Source organism: Cetorhinus maximus, chromosome 17, assembly GCF_964194155.1.
Source record: "Cetorhinus maximus chromosome 17, sCetMax3.hap1.1, whole genome shotgun sequence".
In the NCBI taxonomy this organism is placed as follows: domain Eukaryota; kingdom Metazoa; phylum Chordata; class Chondrichthyes; order Lamniformes; family Cetorhinidae; genus Cetorhinus; species Cetorhinus maximus.
The window spans coordinates 93036134-93049788 of NC_135895.1; positions in this window are offsets into that span (position 1 = coordinate 93036134).

The following is a 13655-nucleotide window of genomic DNA, read 5'->3' on the forward strand; positions in this document are numbered from 1 at the left end:
ATGGGAAGTCAGAAGAATTTTGCAAGTAAGAATACAGTGGGCTCTGAGATTTGGGTACAAGATAAACCAGTGGCTTTTGTATAGGTGGAGCAGGAAGAATCAGTGGTAGCTAAAGAAGTGGGAAAGTGTTCACTAACTACTCAAAGGAGTTCTCAAGGGCACGTTACAGAGATGTTTAAAGATTTTATATGTGAAGGAAAAGTATATCCATGTTCACAGAGAAGAGCAGGAAAGGATGTCAAAATGTTAAGGGGCATGGTGGGGGGGCTAACCAATCCTTAATGTTGTGGCACATTGCCATCTGTTGTCCAGAGGGTTATTGCTGGAGAGGGTATTAATCGGGCAAATTCATGGAGGAGTCAAATCCATTTTATTGTATAAGGTAAATTTAAAATGTGATTTGAAAACAGGAGAGGTGATTGTTGGGGTAGTAGAGAAATTGTCCATTGCAGGGATTCAGTTTATTCTTGGGAATGATATAGCTGGATCACAGATATTGACTATGCCTACTGTAGTAGAGCAGCCTGTTGAGGCACAGAGGTTTTACAGAAAGAGCATCCTGGATTTTTTCCAGATTGGTGTGGTGACAAGGTCCCAGATACACAAGTTCAAACAGGAAGAGGAAGAATCTGAGTGACAAGGGAGGATACTGAAATTCAATTGGCTTGATCAATTTTTGAAAACATTACTTGGGAGGAGAAGATTAGCAAGGATGAGGCTGAGGTGTTTAGTTCATTGAAGTTAGTGGAGTTACAGCAGCAGGATCCAGACTTGAAGCAATTATACCAGACAGCTTATTCTGAAAGAGAAGCAGAATACATTTCAGAGTGTTATTTCATTGAGAACAATGTGTTAATGAGGAAATGGAGACCGCCTCATGTTCTGGCAGATGAAAAGTTGGGGGGTGGTATCACGACTTGGCGCACTATTTGGGTACTGGAATGAAATTTTGAGAGTGGCTCATGAAATTCCAATGGCTACACATTTGGGAATTAGGAAACCTCAACCCAAGATACAAAAACATTTCTATTGGCCTGGACTACATATAGATGTAGTCGATTTCTGTCAAACATGTTATACATGTCAGGTGATGAGAAAACCTTGAGGAGTAATTAAACCTGCACCCTTAATTCGAATTCCAGCATTTGTTGAACCTTTTAACAGGGTCCTGATTGATTGTGTAAGACCCCTCCCTAAGACTAAAAGTGAGAATCAGTGTTTACTGACAATCATGGATGTGTCCATGAGATTTGCAGGAGCAATACCTTTCAGGAAAATTATAGCAAAGATGATTGTGGAGGAGTTATCCAAATTCTTTACAAGATATAGATTACCAAAAGTTATAGAGTTGGATCAGGGTTCGAATTTCATGTCACAGCTGTTTAAAGTCGTAATGAACAGCCTAGGAAAAAAGCAATTTAGGTCGTCAGCCTATCATCCTGAATCACAAGCTGCCTTAGAAAGGTGGCATCAGACTTTAAAGACTATGATTAGAGCATACAGTCAAGACTATCCACATGATTGTGATCGCGGGATTCCATTCTTGTTGTTTGCTATTAGTGATGTCTCTAATGAGTCAACAGGATTCAGTCCTTTCGAGTTAATTATGATCATGAAGTAAATGGACCACTCAAACTGATTCAGGAGGGGAAATTACTGAGTCAAAATTCTGAAACTACTCTCCTAGATTATGTGACAAAATTCAGAGAAAGATTAAGTAAGGAATGTGAGCTATCTAGGAAACATTTAAAGATATCTCAACAAGTGATGAAGGCAAAGGCAGATAAAAGGGCAAAGGCTGGGGAAAAGTGTTAGTATTGTTGCCAGTGTCAGGAAAACCATTGAAGGCAAGGTTTAGTGGGCCTTACCAGATCGAAAAGAGACCAAGTGAGGTAAACTGTGTAGTGAATACCCTGGATAGAAGGAACAGTCAGCGAGTGTGCCATGCAAATATGCTCAATAAATACTTTGACAGAGGATAAACAGGTGGTGGTACTGGTAGCTGTAAGTAAGGAAACAGGGATAGAAAGTCAGGATTCTGAAATTGACCTTCCTCTGATTAAATTGGACAAAGAGGAAGTACTAAGAATCTAAATGTGGTGTTAGGTTACCTTCCAGGAAAGTGTAGGAGTGATTTAAAAGAGCTATTGCAGTCACACAAAGCAATTTGTGGAAATAAATTGGGGAAAACAGATTTAGCTATACATGATGTTGATGTGGGGAATTCAAAATTCAATAAGGCAACATCCACATAGATTAAATCCAGTAAAATTAGCTCACGTGTGGAAAGAAATTGAATTTATGCTTCAAAATTACACCATAGAGCCCAGTCGCAGTAATTGGAGTTCACCCATTGTAATGGTGCTGAAGCCCAGTGGATCACAAAGACTATCAGAATTTTCTGCCTGTCGGGCCCAACCCAATCTCCGACGGGCGGGGAGCCAATCCCTGCCAGTGAAGTGGGCCGCGCCACCATTTTACGTGTGTGGGCCAATTAAGGCCTGCCCAGCGTGATGTCCGGCGGGAAGTGCTATGCGCATCCTGTACGGGGTGGGGGGAATTCTCTAAAAGCGAGAGGCGCATGCGCACGAAAGAATGTACATCTCCCTGAGGCTAAGTGCTGCCTCAGGGAGATTGCTTCGACTTTTAAAACTATTAAAAATTAAAAATTCCCTAACGTGTCCCCCTCATGTGACAATGTCACATGAGATGGGACATGTTCATAATTTACAGAATAACTTTATTAACATTTTTAAAACCCTGCATGAAACCTCATCCCGCCGCTGGATGAGGTTTCATGTTTTCTCTATTTGCTGCTGGGGCTCCTGGCCTGCCCGCCAACTTTAAGGTTGGACGGGCAGGTCCTTTAATTGTTTAAATGATCCTGTCAATGGCCTCAATTGGCCATTGACAGGTTGGCGGGCCCGCAGCTGATTTTGCTGCGCCCCTGCCTTCCTGAAAATTTAAATGGGGCGGGATGACGTTGGGGGTTCCGCCCGATGTCATCCCGCGTCATTTTACGTGTTGGTGAGCGGGCCCCGCCTCCTGCTCGCCGATGGCAAAATTCTGCCCCATGTATTGCTTACCGAAAAGTGAATGTAGTAACAAAGGCAGATTCATATCCTACTCCTTGATTGGAGGATTGTATCAAGAAAGTGGGACAGTCATCATTTAGCACAAAAATTGACTGGCTGTGAGGAGATTGGCAAGTATCCTTATCAGAAAGGGCAAAAGAGCTATCAGCTTTTGTGACCCCCGATAGTCTATATCAATGCAAAGTAATGCCCTTTGGTATGAAAAATTCACCAGCAACATTTCAAAGACTAACAAAGTGACTGAGGGACTGAGCATTTGTGCTGTTTATATTGATGACTGAGTAGTATTCAGTTAAACGTGGGAGGAACAAAATGTCAACATTTAAAGGAACTGTTTGGTCAACTACGGGAAGCCAATTTAGTTGTATACTTGGCTAAAAGTGAATTTGCTATAGCGCAAGTTACATATTTAGGCCACACTGTTGGACATGGGCAAGTGGCCCCACGATTTGCAAAAGTAAAAGCTATTGTGGAATTCCCAGTGCCTACAACGGAATGTAAAGTTTTGAGATTTCTAGGCATGAGTGGATTTTATTGGAAATTCGTGCCAAATTTCAGCAGCGTAGTCGCTCCACTAAGTGGATTATTAAAAAAAAAGAAAATTCCAATGGACACAGGAGTGTCAGAATGTATTCAACAGTTTGAAAACTGTACTAACTACTACACCTGATTATACAAAGCAGTTTAAGTTGGCTATTGACACCAGTGATGTAACAACACAGCACCAACACCCACAAGATGATGAACTTGGAATTGGGAAGATGATAGGATATTTCTCACGGAAGTTGAATGTATATCAGAAGAAATATTCAACTATAGAGAAAGAGACTAAGTTTGGTGTTAGCTTTGCAGCATTTTGAAATGTATGTTGCAAACAGTTATATATATTAACCACAACCCTTTGAAGTTTCTGAAGAAGCTTCGAAACAAATGCCAGACTGTTTTGGTGGAGTTTATTATTGCAACCATTCAAGTTAAAAATTAGACATGTGGGGGGTGCGGGGGTTAAAACATGAAAGGATAGAGGCATTACGTTTGAATAGATTGGATCTAACATTTGCATTTTTAGATAAGTTGAGAGTTCATTTGAATATCAAAAGGAAGTCAGAGGTAGCAAGAAACATGTTTGCACCTTGCAAGAGTTCCATAGGTAAATAGAAGAGGGTATATTACATTTTACTGACCCGAAAGCAGAGACAAAATAGAAACATGAAAGACTTTATAGTTGGAAATATTTGAGTTTCAGAGGTGTGAGAACAATGGAACATGTGATGAAAGGGGGTAAAAGATATTTTAGAGTTACTATGGAAAGTTTAAGGGAGCTGTTGGCTGTGAGCTGTTAGCTGTAGTTGTGGGCTATTGGCTGTGAGGAATATCTCCTGGAAACAGCTGGGAGAACATGCAGTTTGAATCAGCCAAACAGTCGAGCCAGAAAAGCCTTGGGCTGCAAAAAAACAGTTTTGTTCTGAAGTTTTGGATTTCGACAGTAGAGTGGAATGCCTCTGTTAAAGCTACAGCAGTTTGTCTTGGGTAATAATACTGGATTTTTATAGTTAAACATCTATAAGGGAGTGTTGGCTGGGAGGTGTTTACTTGTGGGTTTGACCAAGTAGAGAATCTTTTTGGGGGAATGTTTTGTAAGACTAATTTTAACTGTGTAACTGTAATCTTCTGTGCTTAAGTTTTCCTTTATTTTTTAATAAAAAAATAAAACTTTTACTGTTAATTTTTAAAATCCCAAAAATGTTCCTGGACTTCTTGCTGCTGAGATCAGTACATTTTCTTTTCATTTTCAGAATACACACAAAAAAAATGGTATGGCCCATAAGCCAAGTTTCCCCTCAGGGATTTGGTTTGCACAGCAATTAACATCTGCTGTGGTCACAATTCTTCCCTCTACGATCCTCCTGCTCGCCACTTCCCTCACTGACTCTTTTGCTGGCCACTTCCCTCACTGACCCGCCTGCTCACAACATCCCTCTCCGACTCACCTTCATGGCACCTCCCATGATCCTCCTGCTCCTCCCCCCTCTCCGCTTCCCTCTCTGGAAACCTTTTTGCTTCCTACTCGCTGACCCTTTCCCGAGCCCTAGCTGTGAGCAGGGGCTCAGGGGAGTGACTACGAGTGAGAGGGAGTGTGCAGCAGAGGGAGGGGTCACATAGCAGCGAGCAGAAGGGTCAGAGGAGGGCGGGAGGGAAGTGGCAAATGGGAAGTAAGGAGGGGTTAGGGGAAGGAAGGAGGGAAACAGCAGGCAGGGGCAACTAGAAAGAGTTAGTAAATTAGTAAAATAATTTTTCGATCAGTTCGGTTCAAGGCAGCCAATAGGTTTTAATGTAAAAATTATAGGTTGGAATATAACCCACCCTTATTACATGTTTTCTTATGGGAGAATGATTTTTGTTCAGCAAATGTTTTTTTAGGAACACATTAGTAATGGTAAATGAGGGATAGCTGTGCATGCTGCCCCTCAACAACATCATCCAAAATCATGGCGTCAGGTTCCACATGTAAGCTGAAGACACTCACTGCTACCTTTCTTGACCCCTCCACTGTCTCCAAAATGATCAGACTGTTTGTTTGACATCAAGTACTAGTTGAGCACAAATTTTCTCCATTTAGATATTGGGAGGATTGAAGATTGGATCAGATTTTAACTCTATGCAAGTGGATAGGTTTTTAACGGGTAAAAATCTCACCTATTGTCTTTAGCCCCAGCTACAAACTATGTTCCCTAGCTATCAGCTCCATCCCTCTCCCTTGTAATTGTCTGAAGCTGAACCAGACTGTTTGGAACCTTGGTGTGATATTTGACCTCAAGATGAGCTTCTGACCACATATCTGCACCATCACTAAGACTGCCATTTTCATCTCTAACACTGCTTAACTCGACTCCCTGCCTCTGTTCATCTTCTGCTGAAACACTCATTCAAGCCATTCCTAACTCTACACGTGACTATTCCAGCACATTCCTGACTGGCTTCCCACATTCTGCCCTCTGAACCCATTGAAAACTCTCCTGCCAGTATCTTAACTCACCCCTTGCTGACCTACATTGGCTCCTGGTTAAACAACACCTTGATTGTTATATTCCGCCATGGCCAGGTCCTCCCTACCTCTAATCTCCTCCAGCCCTACAACCCTCAGATATCTGCACTCTAATTCTAGCCTCTTGAGCAACCCTGATTTTAATCACTCCACCCTTGGCAACTGTGTTCTGAAATTCCCTCCCTAAACTTCTGCCTCTACCTCTCTTACCTCCTTTAAGACCTTCCTTAAAATCTACATTGCTAACCATTGCTTTAACACCAATTTCCTTATGTGGGTCAATGTCAAATTTGTTTGATTAGGTTCCTGTGAAGGGCTTTGGAATGTTTCACTGTATTAACAGTGCTATTTCACTACAGGTTGTTGTTGAATGTAGAACCATGTCAAGGTCTGCTGTTCCTGGTATCCTGGACAAGCAGCAAGAAACAAGTAGCATTGGCCCATGGTCAACCTTCATGCTTAAGCCTGGAGTCATCCAGTTGGAAGGCAGGTATGTATGTACTGCATGTGTAACTTGGTCAAGCATCATTATTGTAGCATTTGAAAACAAAAATATTAAATCTTGAGAAGTAGGCCTACAGTATCTCATCCATTGAGCTGAAGTGGACTGGTTGCCCGTGAATGTCCTTTTTTAAAAATGGAGTTGAATAAGGAAGTCTGGTTACAAATGAAAAATTGGAATATTTGTATGCCATTGACAAATCTTCACTGAAAATAACACCAGTTAGGAAAAACTACTTATCATAAAGCCTAATCTGCCTGAAAAAATTATAGTATCGTACATGTCACAGCACAATGCAGCTGAGACACAATTATACCCAAAGCCTGTGTTATTTTCATACAATGCTTTTTTTATAATATTAACACATCAAAATACACATTTCTAAACACTGAAAATTCCCACTCGAATGTCTAAATACTAAGAGGATGCTTCAAATCTGATTCCAAAAAGACTACAGTAAAAACATACCTCTGATAAAACATGAGCCCTGAAATTTCTTTCCTGAACACCGTCACAGACAGAACAGTGGTACTAACCTGCTCCCTAATAAATTCCAAGTCCAGTCGGCCAAATCATCAATGGATTGACCAGGGCATGATGTTTTGGGGGAGTTTCTTCTTCATCAGACATTGCTTCATCATGAATATTTACCAAAAACAGCATCCTAGCAGGGTTGCCAACCCTCCAAGATTTTCCTGGCATCCCCAGGAATTAAAAATTAATTTCTCGCACCCTGCCATAAGTAACCTCGGGAGAAAAATAAAAGGCATTTAAAAAAAGGTATATTTTGCATTTTCTTCAAACACTTTCATTAGCCAATAATTAAATGATAATCAAAAGTAGTAGAGAAAAGCAAAAAGAGCTGTTTGACTGGGTGGGGCGGTTGGGTGATGAAACCTCCAGAACTGCATCCAACTAGAGTTGGTAACCAAACACTCCAGTTTCATTTGGGTGAATAAATTACTCCAGTTTTTAAACAAATCTGCTGCACTTAAGTTAGAACTGTTATTGTGTCGGGTCTTGCAAGGCCTCAAGCTATTGACTCTTGCATGGCCCAAATGAGGCAGACTTGCCATTTATTGGTTTCTGTGATGCAAGGAGCCAAGGCAAACTTCTGATCAAGCAGCAACCACTTAAGTAGATGGCAGAGTGCCTCCCTATATTGAGGAAGAGCAAAGTATAGATTTAGAGGTGAAAATTGATGGGCAGGGTATACTAAAAAGGCTGGATATGCCTACAGTGGGTTGGTCACCTTGTCCGGATGACTTGCATCCAAGATTACCAAAGGTGGTGGGGTGGAGATAGCAGAAGGGCTTATCATAATTCATCCATTCTTCCTTAGATACGAGTTACTTGACAGAGGATTGGAAAGTAGCAAATGTGACAATTTTAACTACATATCCAGAACATCACAAAAACTGCCTTTTTCATCTGAACAAAAATGGGTGTAAAGGCTCTTACCGACAGGTGATGAGAAATAAACTGACCCCACCAATTCCCTTCCCTTCTAACAATAATCAATGCAGTTTATTTTGGTGTTTCCTTTTTCCTTCAGATTTCTTTTGTTACATTGCAAACCTGGAGACATAGGCCAGGATTTTCTGGTCCCTCCAGTTGCAGGGGTTGTGCAGAGAGGACAAGATGTGTGTGTTTCGAAACCCCCATTAGTGTGTGGTCAGTTTAGAAAGGTACCAGTAGCAGAATTTTGTGGGTTTAAACATAGGATTATTTATTCACACACTCATCCCGTAGGATCTAAACGCTACGTCAGTCACATGCCACACACTCAAGAAAGATAGAATTAAAGAGGGTAGTGCACCAAGTATTAAACCAAAGGAATAGTTAACAGTTCATGTGCCTTCGAGAGCCCAGTGAAGGAGGAAGCTTTTTCCCCATTTGACTTGTATTTCAGACAAATAAAGATAGCTGGGATCATATATCTGGATTAAATGCAGGGTTCCTTCAAAGAGAAGAAGATGTTCAGCAGGTCACATGGAGAGGCACTCGTGGCCATTGTATCAGGAGGTCCAATTTCTTGATAGTTGAACTCGGAGCTTTGGAAACAGGGCGAGAGGCTTTTTAAAAAGACTATCAAGGCTCTCGGTTCTTAAAAGACAAAGGTGGCACAGCCCTTCTCTGCAGCAGTTGTCTTGCTGATGTTATTCTGCAGACTGACCCCAGGTTTCTTCTGAGTTTTGGGATAAAGGATTTCTGGTTTAGAGAACCAGTTTCAGTCACATGGTGAATGGCCATTAATATTCAATAGAAGGTAAATGGTGGTCTTTCACATTGAACTTGTGGATAACTGGTCTCGTCAGATTTCCTTTGTTACATTGCAAACCTGGAGACATAGGCCAGGATTTTCTGGTCCCTTCAGTTGCGGGGGTTGTGCAGAGAGGACAAGAAAATTTGGAGATCAGCCGAATGTCCGTTCACTTTGAGCTGGAATTTCTGGTCCTGCTGCAGGCGAGACTGGAAAATCCCACTCATAGATTCTAGGTTCAAACATGGACAAAAGAGCTGAACTCCAGAGGTGAGATGAGGTGAGGTGAGAGTAACTGCTCTTAACATCAAGGCAGCAACTGTAGCATTAGGGAACCTTAGTAAAACTAGAATCAATGCGAATCAGGGGGAAAAGTCTCCACTGGTTGGAATCATAGCAAGCACAAAAGAAGATGACTGTGGTTGTTGGAAGTCAATCATCTCAGTTCCAGGACATCAATTCAGGAGTTCCTCAGGATAGTGTCCTAGGCCCAACCATCTTCAGCTGCTTCATCAATGACCTTCCTTCCAACACAAGGTCAGAAGTGGGGATGTTTGCTGATGATTGCACAATGTTCAGCACTATTTGCAACTCCTCAGATACTGAAGCAGTCCATGTCCAAATGCAGCAAGACCTGGACAATATCCAGCCTTGCGCTGACAAGTGGCAGGTAACATTCACACCATACAAGTACCAGGCAATGACCATCTCCAACAAGAGAGAATCCAACCATCTCCCCTTGGCATTTGATGTCATCACCATTGCTGAATCCCCCACCATCAACATCCTGGGGGTTACCATTGACCAGAAACTGAACTGGACTAGCTACATAAATACTGTGGCTACAAAAGCAGGTCAGAAGGGATCCTGTGATGAATCCTCACCTCCTGACTCCTCAAAGCCTGTCCACTATCTACAATGCACAAGTCAGGAGTGTAACGGAATACTCCCCATTTGCCTGGATGAGCGCAGCTCCAACAACACAAGCTTGACACCATCCAGGACAAAGCAATCTGCTTAATTGGCACCCCTTCCACAAATATTCGCTCCCTCCACCACCGATGAACAGTGGCAGCAGTGTATACCATCTGCAAGATGCACTGCAGAAACTCGCCAAGGATCCTTAGGCAGCATCTTCCAAAATCATGACCATCACCATCTAGAAGGGCAAGGACAGCAGATACATAGGAACACCACCACCCGGAAGTTCCCCTCTAAGCCACTCACCATCCTGACTTGGAAATATATTGCCATTCCTTCACTGTCACTGGGCCAAAATCCTGGAGCTCCTTCCCTAACAGCACTGTGGGTGTACCTACACCACAGGGATGGCAGCAGTTCAAGATGGCAGTTCACCACCGCCTTCTCAAGGGCAATTAGGGATGGACAATAAATGTTGGCCTAGCCAGTGATGCCCACATCCCATAAATGAATTTTTAAAAAAAAAGAGTCCATTGGCTTTGTGTTTTCGGACAAGCTTCGACTGGCAGGCGTGAATTCCAGAAAGGAATGCTGTTCAGTCATGACAGGACATTCCCAGTAACTACTGGCCAGTCGGTTTTACATTTATAGTGGGTAATGTTTGAGAAACAACAATTAGGGAAAGAATTAATAGGCACTTGGGAGAGTTTTGAATTAAAGAGAGCTGGCGCCTATTTGCAAAAGGCAGATCATGTTTGATTAACACAATTGAATTTTTTGATTAAGTAACAGTGAAGGTTGATGAAGGAAATGCAGATGTGGGTTTTGTTACGCTCCGAGTGGAGACCGATGACTTGTAAAATGATATTTGAATTTCCAGTGACTGACTGGAAAGATCACACAGCAAGATTTAAGTTTTAAGACTTTTATTGTAACAAAAACTAAAAGCGACACTACTCTAAGCTACAGAAAAGTTTCTCCCATGCAACTTTTAAAATGACCGAAAATCATTATATACTTTATTCTGTCCCTTAATTGGACACTCTATTCTCCTGGAACCAGCCAATGCTATTCTGCACTCCAGCTGGCCTGTTTCCTTTCTGAGCTGAGTAACTTCTAATCCCTGAACTGCATTTCATGGTGAATGTTAACCTGGAGATTCATCTCTCTAGACAAAGTTAGGTGAATATTCAAGCTTCATTTAAATCCTCAAGAACTTGTTCTGTTCAATCTGAATGCGAGCTCCCACCCCCATTCTGCATGGTGAATAATAAAAACAACATTTTCTCTACTGGCTGCCTATCTCCCTTCTCTCTCTCTGTCTCTCAGATTCTTGCAGACTGACCTGCATCTGGTTGGGTTCAATGATACCTGAGAAAACCCTGTAAGCTGATACTACAATGAGTTACTATGGTCTCTTCCCCTCTCAAAATCCATTTCCATGGCAACGGGAATCACATGGGCCTTGTATCCAGATGGCCTTCATTGCAAGAGGATTTCAGTTCTGAAGTTGGGACGTCTTACTGCAGTTATACAGGGCCTTGGTGAGACCACACCTGGAGTATTGCATGCAGTTTTGGTCCCCACACCTAAGAAAGGATACACTTACTATAGAGGTAGTGCAGCAAAGTAGGCCGATACCAGGGATGGCAGGACTGTCGTACGAGGAGAGATTGGTTTGACTGGGCCTGTATCCACTGGAGTTTAGAAGAATGAGAGGGGATCTGATTGAAACATAAAATTCTAACAGGGATAGACAGACTGGATGCAGGGAGGATGTTCCCTTGGTTGGGAAGTCTAGAACCAGGGGCCACAGTCTCAGAATTCGGGGCAGGCCATTTAGGATTGAGATGAGGAAAAATTTCTTCACTCAGAGGGTGGTCAACCTGTGGAATTCTCTACCACAGAAGGCTACAGAGGCCGGGTCACTGAGTACATTCAAGAAAGAAATTGATAAATTTTTGGATACTAGGGGCATCAAGGGGTATGGAGAGAAAGTTGACTATGCCGTTGAGATAGAGGATCAGCCATGATCATATTGAATGGCAGATCAGGCTCGAAGGGCCGAATGGCCTACTCCTGCTTCTTGTTTCAATGTTTATAAGTAAAATGCTAATTAGCTATCCTTGAGACCGTACCTGTATGTGGCTTGAAATAGCTCTCTGGCTATTTTTTTGTTTAAAGCCCCATCCAGAAACTTAAGCCCATAATCTAGGTTGTTACTTCAGTTCTGAATTAAGGGAATGCTGCACTGCCAGAGGTGTCAATTTTTGGGTGGGATATGAACCTGAAACCCTATCTGCCTTAAAATACATGAAAGCCATGCATGTTATGATCCCATGGCACTATTCGTAGGAGAGTTCTCTGCTTGGGTATCCTGACCAAAATCTATACCTTTACATACAATTTAGTCATTTCTTTCATTGCTGTTTGTGGGAGCTTGCTGTGCACAAATTGGCTACCACAATGATAGTGCTTCAAAAATAATTAAACTCAAGGTATAGTGCTTTCGGAATTTTGAGGGGCTAAATAAATAAATCCCTCTTTAATAAAAATTTCAATCTCAGTCTTGAAAATTGAGCTTCCACAGCCATTTGAAAGTTGGGAAAGAGTAGGAATTCCCATTTTCTACTAGCCTGTGTATGAAGAATTACTGATTTCACATGTAAATGGCCTAGCTCAAGTTTTAAGATAATGTCCCCCTCATTCTTGATTCCCCCACCAGAGGAAATAGTTTTTTCTGCATCTACTCTACTATATCCTTTTATCATTTTAAATACTTCAATTCGATTACCCCTCAATCTTCTTTTTTAAAGGTTTATGCAACTGGACTTCATAGTTTCAGAAGTTTCAGACTCCAAAGCATACACCAGCCCTGCAAGCAAGGCATTTGCAGAGATCATTCGGCACCACTGGCAAAGTACAACTTCATTTGTGGCAGACTTACCTTCACAGAATTGGGCTTGTTCAGCCATCAAAAGAAGCACAGCAGATTATCTCAATTGACCTCAGATGGAAGGACGCCCACCTCATAAATGAATCCTCTTAAGCCCCAGCATCATTCCGCTGAATCTGTATAAGCAGCTATCAAATTGCATATTAGAACAGCCATGGTCCAAGCATGAACAAAAGAGCTGAACTCAAGATGAGATGAGAGTGACTGCTCTTCAAATCATAACAGCTTTTGATCAAAGGTGGCATCAAGGAGCCCTAGCAAAATGGAAGTCAATGGGAATCAGGGAAAACTCTCCACTGGCTGTAGTCATATCTAGTATAAAGAAAAATGGTTGTGGTTGTTGGAGGCCAATCATCTCACTCCCAGGAAATCGCTGCAGGAGTTCTTCAGGTAGTGTCCTAGGCCCAACCATCTTCAGGTGCTTGTTCAATTCCATTGGCAACTCCTCAGATACTGAAGTAGTCCATGTCCATATGCTGCAAGACCTGGACAACCTTCAGGCTTGGGCTAATCAGTGGCAAATAACATGGGCACCACACAAGTGCCAGGCAATGACCATCTCCAACAAGAGAGAATCCAACCATCTCCCCTTGACATTCAATGTCATCACCATTGATGAACCCCCTACCATCAACATCCTGGGGGTTATCATTGACTGGAAACTGAACTGGACTAGCCATATAAATACTGTGGCTACAAGAGACAGTCAGAGACTAGGAATTCTGTGGTGGGCGACTGACCTCCTGACTCCCCAAAACCTGTCCACCATCTACAAGGCACAAATCAGCTGTGTGATGGAATAGTCTCCATTTGCCTGGATGAGTGCCACTCCAACATTATTCAAGAAGCTCATCACAATCCTGGGACAAAGC